This window comes from Neopsephotus bourkii, unplaced genomic scaffold, assembly GCF_033783945.1.
Source record: "Neopsephotus bourkii isolate Nb327-2 ecotype Australia unplaced genomic scaffold, CSIRO-AGI_Nbou_v1 NB_196, whole genome shotgun sequence".
In the NCBI taxonomy this organism is placed as follows: Eukaryota; Metazoa; Chordata; class Aves; order Psittaciformes; family Psittacidae; genus Neopsephotus; species Neopsephotus bourkii.
In genome coordinates, this window is record NW_026900709.1 from 9,654,451 (window position 1) to 9,669,996 (window position 15,546).

Consider the following 15,546-nt stretch of genomic DNA (forward strand, 5'->3'; position numbering starts at 1 on the left):
CTACTTTGCAAATATTGTCACCTGTCTGATCTCTAAGGGTAAACAGGGCAGCCTTTTCCTCTCCTGAAAAGAAACCCTGTCCTTTCCGGTTCCATGACATCAATTCTTCACCTAAATCTGAAAGTCAAAGAAAAAACCTTTACCTCTGCTGTTGCTTGACTGTCTGTGACACTTAGCACAATACCATATATTGGACCTGCCAGCTTAAGGGCTTTGGACAAAGTCCATGGCTTTTAAAGAAAATGCATTGCTCTATCACCTTTGGAGGGAATTTATTCAGTTGTGGAAAATGACCCAGAAGATGCCTCATGCTTACTACTTTCAGACCTGCTGCTGTTGACAAAAAACATTATCATATTAATATAATGAAAGATTAATACAATCATATCAGTGTGAAGTTAAATAATCTGTTTGTTGGAGAATTATGTGGAACAGGAAGATCATGAGTACTAAGAGAATGATGGAAGAGGATCTTTGGCTGGCTTTCTGTAAGGGAGTTAATATGCCAGCTGGTCTGGAAAAGTTCAAAGCAGAAAGACATTAAATGCAACAGTTCTCCCATGGGATACCAAGTAGAAGTGCTGTAGCTAGGACAAAAGAAAACAAAGGAACCTGATCTTCCTGGCAAAGGCATGCGTGCACAATGCAGTTTTTGTAATCAGTTCAAACAAAGATACCAGATCCAGTCAGGTATAGTTTAAGGTTTCAAATGCAGGTGTACCTGACACTTACAATTAAATATCAAGCAGGGTTCTGCCAGAAAATATTTGAAGAGCTGGTCAGTCTTCACATTACCCCCTAAAACAACACCCACTTTGCAAGCATCAAGACTTGTGGTAGCCACTCATCTATACTCATGTAACTTATCGTGAAGAAAGGTTGTTGAAATTCTCAAATCTGTCACTGACAGAATGGATTCTCTCTCTTGAGAAGATCAAAATAGAGTAATTTTCTGTGCAGTTTCCAGTTATACTGGGAAAATTCTCCCGAGATGCCTCCTCAGAAGAAAAGACCCATGCACTGCTGTTCTGAAAAAGATAATAAGCTGCTTAAACATAGTGTCTATTCTCTCCTGAATAAAAACTGAACATATTCACACCTTAATCTTTTGGAAGCTTTTCTGCTCTTATAGGGCATGGTTCCTTGCTATGCCTGAGCAAGCACGCTACTTTGTAAAGCAATCAACAGAAGAGAAAGCAAGCAATTCTTTTGCCTTTAGTTAGACCAGAGCTTTTACCTATTGTTAGGTAAACACTAACCTAACTTGGGGTAACCTTGGGTAAACTCCCAAGGTTTTCTCTATGTGCTCTCTCATCTTCATCTCCAGTTTACTGTACAGAACTTTTGTTAGCAGTGATTCAGGACTCTTGAGCTATTACTGAGGTAGTGCAAAGTATCACTGCCCTGGAGAAGGGCTGTCACAGAGAACAGTGGGATTTAATGATTTTGTAATTTGATTGATGAATTTGGATTTTGAGTTCTGCCCTTCAGCAAGTTTAACTTCACTGCTGTCAGCAATGGATGAAGTAGGAATTATTTCAGCTCTTTATACTGGGATCTTGAAATGTTTGTTGTTATTTAATTGAAAAGCAGCATGATGGCTTCCATAATTATATGTCCAGTGTCAATAAGCACACTTGTCTTTCACATGTTTCTTTGTTTCTTGGCAAGAATATTTTTCCTTTGAAACAATACTTTTAACAATTCTTAAACGTAAATATACTGTATCTTTTAAGTGCCTGATGTACCAGAGAGGGCTATCATAGAAGAAAGAACTTATCCTCCTAAAAAACTGGCAAGACTACCAGCCAAAGGTATACTGGATAGAGAATTGAAGTATGCTATAAATGTGGTTTTTTTGTGTCTTGTATGTTCCATGTACAGTGAATACTGATTTGTTTTCTGTGGAATGTTCTTCCTGTGTTTTAATTCTTATTTGGCAATGCCTTGTGATTCTTATTATTAGTAAGATTTATGTGTTAGATTTTAAGATTCTCCAACTTAATATCTTTTTAAGTGCCTGAAGTACGCAAGACAGTTGTCCGAAAAGAAAAAGTGTATGTTGAAGTTCCTCAGTATGAAGAGGAAGAAGAGATTCCAAAATATGAAGAGGAAAAAGTAACCAGATATGGGAAGGAAGTAATCCATTACAAAGAGGAAGTCCACCATTATGAAGAAGTTAGTCATTATGAGGAGGAAGTTCCTCAGTATGAAGAGGTTCCTCAATATGAAGACGAAGAAGTCACACATTATGAAGAAGAAGCTGTTTATTATGAAGAAGTTCCTGAATATGAGGAGGAAGAGCCAGAAATTCCCCAGTATGAAGAGGAGGCTCAGATACCAGTTAGAGGTATACTTTAATTTTGGGATTTTTGTAAGAAAAAGTAGTATCTTTTAATTCTGTTAGTATATCAAAGCTTTGGTTTAATATGTTCCCATATGCTTTACAATGTGCCTTTTTTTCAAGATGTTTAATGATTAGTATATAGAAAACATGTAATGGCTGTATGCCTATTCTTTACTACTACCTCTATAAATTTAAATGTTCTACGTCATACGTTTTCATTCCTCTTTCACATGAAGTCTGTATAACAACCAAGAAAATTTAACTGCACTTTATTTCACCCTCTTCTGGGATCCAATTTTGCTACCAGACTGTGCTTGACATACTTAAAAATGGATATAAGAATTCTGCAATCACAGACACAAAAAAAATGTTTATCTAGAAAACAGGTAGGGTAATTGAAAATATGTGATTTACAAACAGAAACCACATTGATTTCCTCTTCAAAAAACCTATAGTTGCTGGTTATTTATTTCTTGAAGGGAATAATATATTTTCAGGGAAAACAAACATAAATCTTATTAAATTGCCATATTTAAATAATCCTAGATTTAGGTGTTTTCATTGAGATGAATTTTATATGGTTCTGGTGTAAATTTTTAACATTGTTAGTACAGGATGAACATACTGTTCGCTCCTTAGACAGGACAACTTTATCACCAAGATAAAATCTTTCTACATTGTAATATAAAGATTTCAGATTTCCCCAAATCACATAATCATCTAAGAGTATGGAAAGTTGTATATTTTCCAGTCCTGATTCCAACCATTCCATAGTCTGTCTCGCCAAAAAAGAAGTTCAGATTTTTTTTTACTAATTAAGGTATGCTAAAGTTATATTTATCATTGTTTGCAGTAGAAGTTTGTCATATCTATTAGAATATTTTTCTTAATAAAGGCCAGGCTGTGCACTGCAAAAGCCAGGTTAATCCTGAACAAGAAAATTAGGGTTAGTTCGGAGCAAGTGAGATTACTCTCCTGTAATCATAAAGCTTGTATGAAATTTTCTGGGTTTTGGAGCACAAAAAAGTTGAAGGTACGTTTTAGCTGAAACTTTGCATCACTGCAGTTAAAGGGAAAATCTGTTGATTTCAACAGAAGCAGGACTTTCGTATTTTACATTCAAGTAAACCACTCTCAAACATTGCCATTACCCAGCAAACTGTGGTGTAAACTAATGGGTACTTATAATCTGTCCATAGTTCTGTGTTTGAAGTAAACCACGTTGAAAATTTTTATATGCTTGCTTTTTACATGTAGAAAGCACTTGGAAATTTCTAAGGAAGAAAATGTGATCAGCAGTTTCTACACGTATACAAAATTGGCTTACCCAAAATGATCAGGAAATCTCTTTCTTGGTTCATAAAAGGTCGTATCATAGCTCTAGGGGAAAATAAGTAGAAGCAGTAAATCCACTAATTACCTAATACAGCAATTAAGTAGTTGTTTATTACAATGTTTGTAATAAACATCCAAAAATTGGAGGAAAAATAAAATTGTGGTTTTGCAAGTTTCCCCACCATGGCGCTTCTTCATCTTCTTTAATAGCTTGTTCTAATAAGGCAAACTACATCTTAACTCAATCTTTTGATAAGCAAATAAGCCCTTGAAGTTAAAAACATTTTTATTCATGGCCTCAGTGACTGAGCAGGGAGAATGGACATAATAGCATTTAATAGAGCCTGTTTCTGATTTTATTTTGTCTTCATGATCAAACCATGTTAAATCATTGCTGTATGTTTTGGGTGTGTATTTGTCATGCTTGTTTGCACTTTATGTTCCTGTTGATTTAGAAGTAAATACCTAAAACATTAATGGTATCTTTCAAGTGCCTGAGGTTCCCAAAAAGCCTGTTCCAGAGGAAAAAATTCCTATTCTGAAGAAAAAAGAAGTTCCTCCAGCAAAAGGTATAAATCATTTATTTATCTTAGCAGACATTTACTTGTCTTAGCAGACATCCTCTGAATATGTAATTCACAGTATTCTTCAGATGTCTTACTTAAATACTTTCTTTTTTCCTTTTCTTTTTGGAGGGGGCTTTGCTTATTAAATATTTATCCTGCTGACTTTTTTGTTTAATTTTTGTTTTGAATAACTTCTGGTTTATTTTTTTAACCAAAATAACGTTTTTGAAGTGCCTGAGGTGCCAAAGAAACCTGTACCTGAAAAGAAAGTCCAAGTGCCAAAGAAGGAAGCTCCCCCAGTTAAAGGTATATGAACTTGTAATTAGCTATGATCAGGAAGTTCTTCCAGACTTCATTTATTTTCTCACTTGTGTTAAGCACTAGGATACTAGAAGGACTGTTGCTCTTAAGAATTGTGGTTCTTTGTATTTGTGTTTAATTGTTTGGTGTCACTTCTGTATATGTCATGGTGTTTTAGATTCTTATGTCAATCTCAATTTATAATATCTTGCTAAGTTCCAGAAGTGCCTAAGAAACCTGTGCCAGAAGAGAAGAAGGTTCCTGTTCCTGTATCAAAAAAGAAGGAAGTTCCACCAGCCAAAGGTATATCAGCTTTTGACTGAATATGTTAAAAAAAAAAAAAAAAAAAAAATCGGTCTTTGTTCATCTTTCCTTTTCAATATAATATAGAGTGAATAATTTTCTGTCCTTGACAGTTCTTTATCACTCCTCTTTATTGATTCCTATAATTGTTCTTTACCTTATGGTTCAAAAATGAAATTCTTAAACTACAACAATATTTTTAAAGTGCCTGAAGTACCAAAGAAACCTGTGCCAGAAGAGAAGATACTTGTCCCAGTGCCTAAAATAGTGGAGGAACCTCCACCAGCTAAAGGTACACCAGTTTGTGGTTCAACTGCACGATTATAGTTTTGCTTCTTCAGCTTTAGAAGACTGCAAGTAACAATACCACTCGTTGTCCTAGTGTGTTTGACCCACTCACAGATATATCTATGATCAGGGTGTTGTATTGTGGCCATTTCTGTTAGTCATGGGTGCTATGCTTACTGTACACTTTGAAAATTTGTGTGTCTTGTATCATCTCTGTGTTTTGGATCTTTTATATCTAAATTATTTAAAATTTCTGATTCAAAACCAGATGCCTCAAAAGATAAATGATGTAACTAAACAGTCAGACTTCCCCCTTAGCCTTACAATGCCAATTTGTAGTTGTAGTCTGTATGTTTGTAAGTTTACATCTGTGCATAAATCTGTGGATAAAAATCAATGTTATCTTTTATATGTAATTGAAGTTTACCATATTTGTGTAGTTGTCTTAATATCAGTTATTCAGTTATCATGTTTATGTAACATTGAAAATTAATTTCTTCAACAAAAATGTCTTTAAAGTGCCTGAAGTGCCCAAGAAAGTTCCAGGCAAGAAAGTACCTATCCTTGTACGTAAAAAGCCAGAACCTGCACCAGCCAAAGGTATCTTTTCTTATATCTGAACATATGGATGATGCTTCTTATTGTTTCTGTTTGTTTGTTGTTAGAATTCAAAGTATCATAGCAGTTAGTGGCAAATGTACTTGCACATTTTACTTCACACTCTTTAGCTTCTGTGTATGTTGCCTCTCAATTGCTGATGTTGTGCCTAAGTTTTCTACAATTAAATACTATCTTGAAGTGCCAGAAATATCAAGACCTCCTCCTGAAGAGGTACCTATTTTTGTTCCTGAAGAGGAGGAAGAGGAAGCTGTTCTGGAGATACCAGCAAAAGGTACACCATTCCTTCTTGAAAATGATCATAGAGCTTTGTTCAGCTCATTAAAAGATCTTCATCTCTACTAATTGTTTTAAGATGGATGTAAATTTTAATTATCTTTCTGAGTTTTCTTTTTATTGGTCTTTGTGACTTTGTTCTGTGGTTTTAGTAGTTTCCATGTTTTAAAACTAATCGAAAAATCTCTTATCAAAACAATATCTTTAAAGTGCCAGAGGTGCCCAAGAGAGCTGCCCCAGAAGAAAAAGTACCTGTTGCAGTTCCTAAAGCAAAGAAAATTCCACCAGCTAAAGGTATATCACAGTGCTGTGTATGCAAATTATTCCTCTTCCTTACATGTTGGTATTTCTGCTGAGTCTCATTATAAAAATTAATTTATACTCAGATAGGTCAGATCTTTGGTTCTAGCACCCGGCTGCTCCCCTGTAGTGAGCAGTGCTAGGTCTCAGGCAGGGCTTTGTTGTCTGTTTTGTTACTGACTTCAGTGGGCTGAGAATCAGGCCTGGTTTTCCATCTTAAGTGACTGCTGTGAATGAAATAATTTATTGTGATATCATAATCCAGAACAAATATTTAAATTAATTTACACTTTACTCAAACAAAATACCTGGAATAATAATTTATGGGCCTTTACCTGCAAATTTATCCATTCAGAGGGATCATTCTGAATATGCACCTTGAGAATAGGCTAAAATGACAAGCCTTTTAGCTAAACTTATATAAAAATAAAATAAAATCAGACCATATGAATAGCCAGAAAATATGCCCTGGATTTGAAATTCAGAGTGGAGGTAGACTATTGCAGAGCCTACCGTTTGATGCTGAGCAAATTCTACCCCAGCAGCAAGTTTTTTAGAAAAGAATTGTGAAGTACACACTGGGAGTTTTTAAGATAAAAATTTAGATGCTAATAATCCTCTACACCCTCTTTTTGGTAGCATATCTTTCTAATATTTTTCATTGTCAATGACACTGTGTAATTAAGAAGTGGGCAAAAGAGCCAAACCTCATATAATCCTAAAAACCTAGTTGTACTTTGCTGTTTTCATGAACTGAAAAATAACCAATAGTTTCCCTTATCTATATTAATATTGTTACTTTAAAGTTGGTGTCCTTGTGATCTATGTTATTAATTTTTATTTGTGATGTTGTGAAAATAAAGTTCTTAAAATAATATCTTTAAAGTGCCTGAGGTGGCAAAGAAAGTTGTGCCTGAAGAAAAGGTTCCAATTTTTGTTCCTGAGGAAGAGGAGGAAACTATTCCAGAAGAAACCATACCAGCAAAAGGTACATGATCTTTTCTTGGAAGCTGCTCATGAGATCTTTTGGATTCCTTAAAATTAATCTTTATATCTTGTTCTAAGTTGTATGTAAATTTTAATGATCTTGGGGAGCTTGTGACCTTGTTTCATGTATTTTTATGCTTTTAATGCCTTGAAAGTAACATTAAAATGTGTTTGCAAAATAATATCTTTAAAGAGCCAGAGATTCCTAAGAAACCTGTCTCAAAAGAAAAAATACCTGTACCTACTCCTGAGAAACGGGAGCTTCCTCCAGCAAAAGGTACATAAATTAATATGTGGGAAAACAGTGTGTTGTTATTCTCATTCAGTGTGCCTATTTATTTTATTTTGTTTGTCATTTATGTTAGTTTTCTGCCCCTGATGTCTTTCTGTATTGATATCTCAGAATGACTGCCAAATTCCTAGCAAAAAATCAGCTCTGAAATTATCTGCTTGTTCAAGTCTTGTCTACAGACATTGAGGGTCTTTCGTTTTTTTTCACTTTCATCTTCTTTAAAACATTTAAATATATTCTACAGATCAGTCCTTATTTCATTATGTCTGTTTGTATATGTTTTCTGTTGTCTTTCTTATACTACTTACGGACGATATTCTTACATAAAATAATGTCTTTAAAGTGCCCGAGATGCTTAAGAAACCTGTTCCTGAAGAGAAAGAACTTGTTCCTAAAAAGGTGCCAGCTCCACCAGCCAAAGGTATTGCAGTTTGCAAATACTGTTATCATTATAGATAACACTCTTCATACAAGTTGAGTTTAGTAAGGGACATTTTAGTATGTTTGTCTTGTATTATATGTCACTATATTATTTGTTTGTTTGTAAGCTTCTGTTCTGCTGCTTGTAAGCTTCTGGGTTTGTCTATTTTAAAATTGTGCAAAAGAACACTGAAGTTAGGTTCTATCTTTAAAGTATCCAAGATGCCCAAGAAAGTTGCTCCTGAAGAGAAGGCACCTGTTGCCCTCCCTGTAAAAGTGGAGGTTCCAACTGCAAAAGGTATATATACTCCTGATTATAATTAATATTTATGCTAAAAAAGCTCTTGATTTTCTTCTAACTTTTGTCTTTGCTGTTTGAGAATCTTGCTTCAATTTGTGTTAAAAGTCTTTGTTATCAATGTTTGCATTGTAGAATCATAAAGCTCTCTTTCTTGTGCTCCATTTGCTTATTCTGCTTTAAAGTGGGCTTTTTTTCTAAATTCCTAAATGAAATCCATATCTTTAAAGTCCCTGAGGTGCGTAAAAGAGCTGTTGCAGAAGAGAAAGTACCAGCTGTGGTGCCCAAACCCAAAGAACCAGCATCAACTAAAGGTACAGATATATGTCTTTTTAATCATCCCAAAGATATGATTTTTCTTATAATTTCTAAAATCTTTTATAATATATAGTTTCTGAACCACATTCTGATACTTTAATGTAACTTGTGGTGATCATGTACATTTTGTGTTTGATGTGGATAGTCTTGACTAACTTAAAAAAATATAAAAATTAATAATTATGAGCCAGTAACAATAATATTGTTTCTAAAGTGCCTGAAGTATCCAGGAAACTTGTCCGGAAAGAAAAAGTCCCTGCTCCTGCTCCTCCAGTGGAGAAATATGAGTATGCATATGAAGAGTATGAGAAGTACGAGACATACGAGAGTATTGAAGAGTTTGAGGACATTCAAGAAGGTGAAGAAATTGAGGCATATGAGGAACCTGAGGAACCTGAGCAATATAAGGAGATTCAGGAACAGGAATATGAAGAGGAGGCTGCGGAGAAAGATTACTATGAAAAGTATGAGTTTAAGGAGACAGAAGAGATCTATGAGAAATATGAAGAGGTGTATGAAGAGGCTTATGAAATCCAGCCTGCTATAGGTACATCAAGTCATGATTTCTTTATTCTTACAGTTTGTTGAGTTCTAAGCTGCTGCTTAAGCCTCCTTTGGGTGTTTATTTATATTTTTTCCCCATTTGTAGTCCTATGTGTGTCTGTTGCTGGTAATGATAAATCCATTCAAAGATCGTTTTTCTACTATTCCTTCCTAAGGAATTCTTCCTTTCAGAGTAGAATGGGAGGATTCCACATATGAATGCCCAAGAGTGAGCTAGTATAGATAAGCCACAAGCAATTAAATGACAATTTTCTAATGCAGTTCTGATTCAGATCTTAAATATTTTTATGAATCTATATTTGCTTCTTTTGCCCAGTTTAGCTTCTGTGAGTTACAGAGATATTAAAACTCATGTTGGATCTTCCTTCTCATAATTTAAATTTCTGATTATAAGATCCTTCCTACCAAACAGAAAGTGCATCTAAAATGTACCAGAAAGATTTACACTGCTATTGCTTAGCTTTCATTGCTCAGGAGCTTTGAAGTAAGTGGCTGTTCACTTGTCACTAAATAATTCATGAAATGGTTCCTCTACAACTGAGTGATTACTCTGTTTGCTGTCTTTGTATTCATTACAATTCCTCATAAATAACTTAAAATTCAAAATGAATTCTTTTTTAAGTGCCTGAGGTGCCTAAAAGACCTCTGCCAGGAAAAAAAGTGCCTGTTCCTGCTCCTACAAAAGAATCTGCACCAGCTAAAGGTACATCAGATACTAGATAAATTTAAAAACAGACTTCTGCCTGAGCATCTGAAGCCCTAAATCCTAAATTTACCTATTCTGATTTGACTGCTAGACCCTTAACTTTCTTTTGCAATGCAGTAAAAGACAGGGATTAAGTTACTGAAAAAAATCTGTTTCTTTAAAAAATCAAAACTGAGACTACTTGCTGGAGCACATACAATCTTAATAGCTGTTCTCTGTACCTGGCTGTACAAAAAATGTCATGAATACTAATTGTGCATGGATGGTAGTAGAGTTCCTGTACTAGTTTGGAGCTCTGTAATTTTCTGTTCAGAACACTTTGTCAGAAATTAATTTTGTGCTAAATTTTATAATTTTTTCTTGTAAAAATTATCAGAATGAAGTCAGTGGGAAAGGTGGGGGATTTTGCAGAAAGACTTGGAATTTGTTAGTTAAAAATTGATGCAAGAATGGTGTTTTTCATTTGGTGAATATGGAAGACTCTAGCTATGTGAATCCAAGCAAATAGTCCAGATGGGTGGCCTGCATGGTCACCACCCAGTAGCAATTGAAGATACTGTATTTTGCTAAATTTTCTGACTCTTTGCACTGTTTGCTTTTTATTCAACTTATATTCTTACACAACATTCATATTGCAAAAGTTCTTAAAAAAAATCCCAATGTCTTTAAAGTGCCAGCAGCGCTGAAGAAACCTGTTCCAAAAGAAAAAGTACTACCTGTTGTTCCTAAAAAGGAAATTACTCCACCAGCTAAAGGTATACTTCCTCTGCATTGTCCTCATGAATCATGAATTCTGGTTTCAGACTTTTGTCTTCATTATGTGTTGAGAAAGATGTCCAAATGTTTTATGTTCCCACAGTGGGTTTTTTAGCTGTTTGTGACTGAGTCTTTTTTTGCCTGTTGGTTTCAAGTCATTTGTTGAAAATATGTCAGTTGCTTTAAAAAAATGTGTTCTGTCACTGAGCTACACGTGAAAGTAGTTCAGAAAGAAATAATATTTTTATTTCTTCTGAAAAGGAAAGAAATTCCACCAACCAAATCTATGGCCGTCTTTCAAGGATGTTATTTAATATGTTACATTTTTTTGCATGTTAAATGTCTAGTCTTCAAAATTAACATAGATGTTCTTTCAGGAATCATTTAATCCTTTGTTGTTTCATTAGTCTTCATTGTTAGATTTTCTCTTCTTCTTCCTAACTTCTTCCAAAGAACTTTGAAAGCCCTAAAAGTAAATTATATCTTAAAGGGCAAGCCATTCTCAAAAGAGCAGCCCCTGAAGAAAAGAAACCTACACATAAACTTGAAACAGAAGTTCCACCAATTAAAGGTAAAAGAAACTTGGATATGAAATTTTATGGAAAGGAAATATTCATATCACTTTTCCAAACATCTCCTTAAATGATCCTCATGCTCTTTATATCATTGCAAAAGTGTCTAGTCTTTAAGTGCAGATTTGGCTCTCAGCAATAAATTGAAAACTATGAGACAAGCCTTTCAGGTATGACTATGCATGTGCTAAACAGTAAATACATTGATTTATGAATGAAAACATGCTGAGGAGGTATCGCTACTTACACTACCAGTGTGAAGACCTTCAGCACTTTTATGTTTGTACTGTAGATGTGAATTTAGTTTAAATTGGGGTTTTGATGCCAATACATGATATTGGTGGAAAAGTAATAGGGTAAGAGCTAGCAAGTTAAAACTGTTAAAGCTGTTACACATATGAGAAGGAAAAAGATGATGATACAGTAAGAAAAGCAGAGGGGTTATGCTTTTTGAGAGCAGAAACTATACATTTGGTCACATAATTGTACTAGCAAGGCAGTTCTAGAACTGCGTAATATTTCATTCTCAAAAAGGCACTGTATGTGGACATTCAAAAGACCTTAGATTTGTGAGTTTATTTCTGTTTGAGTTGAAAATTATTTTGAGTTTACTAAAAGCAAGGTAATATCTTTTAAGTTCCTGAGTTTCACAAGAGAGCTGTCCTTGAAGAGAAAATACCCACCATTATTCCTAGAGAAGAGGAGCTTCCTTTTTATGAAGGTACATCAGTGACACATCTACCAAGCAGTAAATTGCAGGGACTGTATCAACTCATGCTCTAGATTGCTCTGTAAAATATGAAACACTTTCAATTTATTTTTTTATTTATTTAAAAGTAATTTCCATCCATGTCTGTGAGACCCTCATTCCCCCTGAATTTAGTTATAGTTTAGCATGGGAGAAAGAAACATAAATAAGGGTGAAGCTAGGTTTTTGCTCCAGGAAAGCACTTTAGTCACACTGGACCAGAGAAATGAAATTAAATAGACACTGGTTTAGAAGCCATCCAGAGTAACAATTAATTTTTTGAGCTGGGGTATACATAGTTCATGCCAGATGAGGACATGTGAAATTCAATTGCAATTTCTGTTTAATACACAGAACTAAGTAACTAGAAAATAAATATTTCTGTAAACTTTTATTTTACTAACTGGGAATGGTTGCTTCTAGTGATAGTAGGTAAATGATCAGGTAAAAATTAGACATTTAAATAATTTTATGTTCAAACAGCTCTCTGTCCGTATATATGTTTTCACTTTTGCATTATGTCAATCTAGTATTGTCTTCTAAATAATGTTAAAATATGCAAAATAAACTAATATCTTTAAAGAGCCTGAAGTTTATGAAGAAGTTCCAACAGAAGAAGAAGAAGCCCCTGTTGTTATTCCTAGTCAACCAGAAGCTCCAGCAGCTAAAGGTACACCAAGTATTCAAGCAATCTATAAAGAAACACATTCCCTACAAATTAGCTATTCATTTTCATCATTAGACCCATGTGCCAATCTGTTATTTAATATGTTCATTCTGATATTTTCTTAGCTGTTATGTGTCTGTCATTGCTTTTTTTGTTACTTACATTCTTTAAAAAATGTATTATCTTTGAAGTACCTGCAGTGACAAAGAAAACTGTTGTACAGAAGAAAATATCTGCTGTACCTACAGAAGAAGTTCCTGCAGCTAAAGGTACATGAGCCCCAAATGGATTTTGTCTAGCCTCTTTCAAAAGTGAGGCATAAACTGAGAAATCCAACATGTTTTTCTTGAACGACATGACTAGGTGCTATATACACTCTTTTCTTCCATTTGATCTCTTGTAAGACTAAATTTTGTCTCTTTGTTTGCTTTTATCTTAGAAAGAGAGTATACATACAGAGAGATCAGGGATTCAAACCAATAGTTTATGTTCATCTAATGAACAATTATTAAGACAGAAAAATTTATCATTCAGGAAAAGCAAGGAACATTTTCCACAGGTTCATGTTTTTGTCTTGTGTTAGCAACTGCTCAAACAGTATGGCACATTCTGCATCAAGAATTTAAAAAAAAAAAAAAAAAGTGAGAGAAATATAAAGAAAATATATAAAAAAATTAGTACACAGGAAATTCATAACAGGGCTTTTTATATTTTTTTTTTTTTACTTCTTGTCTCATATTCTATTTCCCAAAATACTTTCTCTGACAATATATTTTTAAAAACCCTAAAAGGTTGTGGCAGAAGCTTGTTTGCAGAAGCACTCTGCAATCATGTCAGGGGTTTTAATAAATTTAAGGTAAGACTTTAAATAAGGACAAAATACAAAGCCTCTTTTTTTCATAGAAGCATAGTTTTTAATAAAATTCCAAATGTTTCAAACATCTATAGATGTTTGAAACATACTATTTTTTATGGAGTTTTAAGTACTCCATAGATGTTTGAAACATACTATTTAGTTAATTTTACTGCAGTTTTGCCTTGTTTTTATAGGTAAATTGTTTATTTTCTTTTTTTTTAAAGAAAACCCCTTAAATTGCCAAAGCTCTTAAAGAAAAGAAAAAAAACCAAAACCTAACTCTTTCTCTTTAAAGCAAAGAGAAAAATCAGACCTGTAAGTATCAGGAAATAGAAAAGTAGTGAACTCCAGAAAGTGAAGTTCTTGAGTTGTATTCACAGATTAATACCATGTATTTTCATTCTAGTAGAATTTTTTACTATTTTACAAGACTGTACTACTTCTTTCCTAGTACAAATTTCTAAAATAAACCAATTTTTTTAAGTTCCTATAGTACCAAAGAAAGCTGTCCGCAAAGAAAAAATACCTCCTCCTCTACCTAAAGAAGAAGCTTCACACTTTGAAGGTACAATAAAGTTTTAGTAGGATTTGAAATATAAAAAATATGTTTTCATATATAAATCTCTGATTATTTTGAGAGCATCCTGCCTACAATAAAGTTTACTTAGCAGCTTTCATTAGCTGCAACAGTATAAAATTAATTACATAAAAAATCATCTGTAGGGTTTTTTAAGGGGAAAATTAGCTTTTTGTGCAAGAGATAATTGCAATGGACTCTGGTATTTGGGATCAGTCTGAGGGGAAAAAAATAGAATAGAAAATGCAGCAGCATAGATAGACAGGGCCTGTCTCTGCACTCAAGCCCAGTTCAGGACACAGCATCATGGAATGGCTTAGGTTGGAAGGGACCTTCAAAGGTCATCTAATTCAACCCCCCTGCATTGAGCAGGGACATCATCAACTAGATCAGGTTGCTCAGAACCGTATCCAGCCTGGTCTACCACATATCACTCATCTTTCTCCTGGCAAGCTGAAGGGGTCAGCTAAGGGTAGAATCTGAGGGTTTTTTTCTTCCTTCATTTTGAAAGCTTATTTAGAGGGTAAATATAACACAGACCCATGTATCTTTGGATTAGCTTGAATATTTGATTGCATTTGTTATCTTTCACGCTGTTGTTTTCTGAATATATTCCAAGTTAATTTAAATATTTCAACTAATATCTTTCAAGTGCATGAAGTTTATGAGGAGATGCACATAGAAGAGGAAATTTCTACTGTTTATAGAAAAGAGGAGGCTTCAGCACCTAGAGGTATATGTCTTCTTCATCATCTCTTCCTGAAATTTTCAAATTCATGAACTCCAGAAAAATTATTCTTGTTCATAGTTTAATTTCTTGTTCAGTGTAATTAGTTTCTGTGTTCATTCTTTTAGTACCTTTAGTACCTATAGTACCAACAGTTACTTACAAACCTGGGATTTTTTGTGACTTGTCTTTCTATTCTATATAAATTCTTAAAATGAACTATCTCTAAAGTGCCCACAGTCATTAAGAAAACTGTTACGGAAGAAAAAGTGCCTATTGCTGTGCCTAAAAAAACAGAACCTATTCCTGTGCCTAAAAGACCAGAACCTCCACCATCTAAAGGTACTGTTATAGCCAAATAGAACTGAGGTCTTTTGAAAGTAACCATCTTTTCTGTTCTTACATCCTTTCTGCTTTAGTAGTTCATGGTCCATTTGTGTCAGATTTGTGGCATTTATGTTGTATATGTCCCTTTTCCCATTTCTTAACTTGTTTTTATGTCATAACATGAAAATTAAAGTCAGTAAATATCTTTCAAGTGCCTGAATTTCCCAATAAAACTATTCCTGAAGAGAAACCTGTCCCTCTGCCTAAAAAGCCAGAAGCTCCACCTGCCAAATGTATGAGTGAACATATGTTTTCCTTCTCCTTTCTTCTGTCCTCTGTTTTGTCATTATTGAATCATTAAAAAGTTGAGTTTGTCTTTCTCCTACCGATGAGCAATC

At 34.2% G+C, this 15,546-nt stretch overlaps 1 protein-coding gene across 1 annotated transcript in view; it reads left to right on the forward strand.

Moving 5' to 3' along the window:
- The window catches only part of TTN (titin), a 256,966-nt gene that overhangs the window by 105,784 nt on the left and 135,636 nt on the right, over window positions 1-15,546 (forward strand). The gene's annotated exons all lie outside the window — the stretch shown is intronic.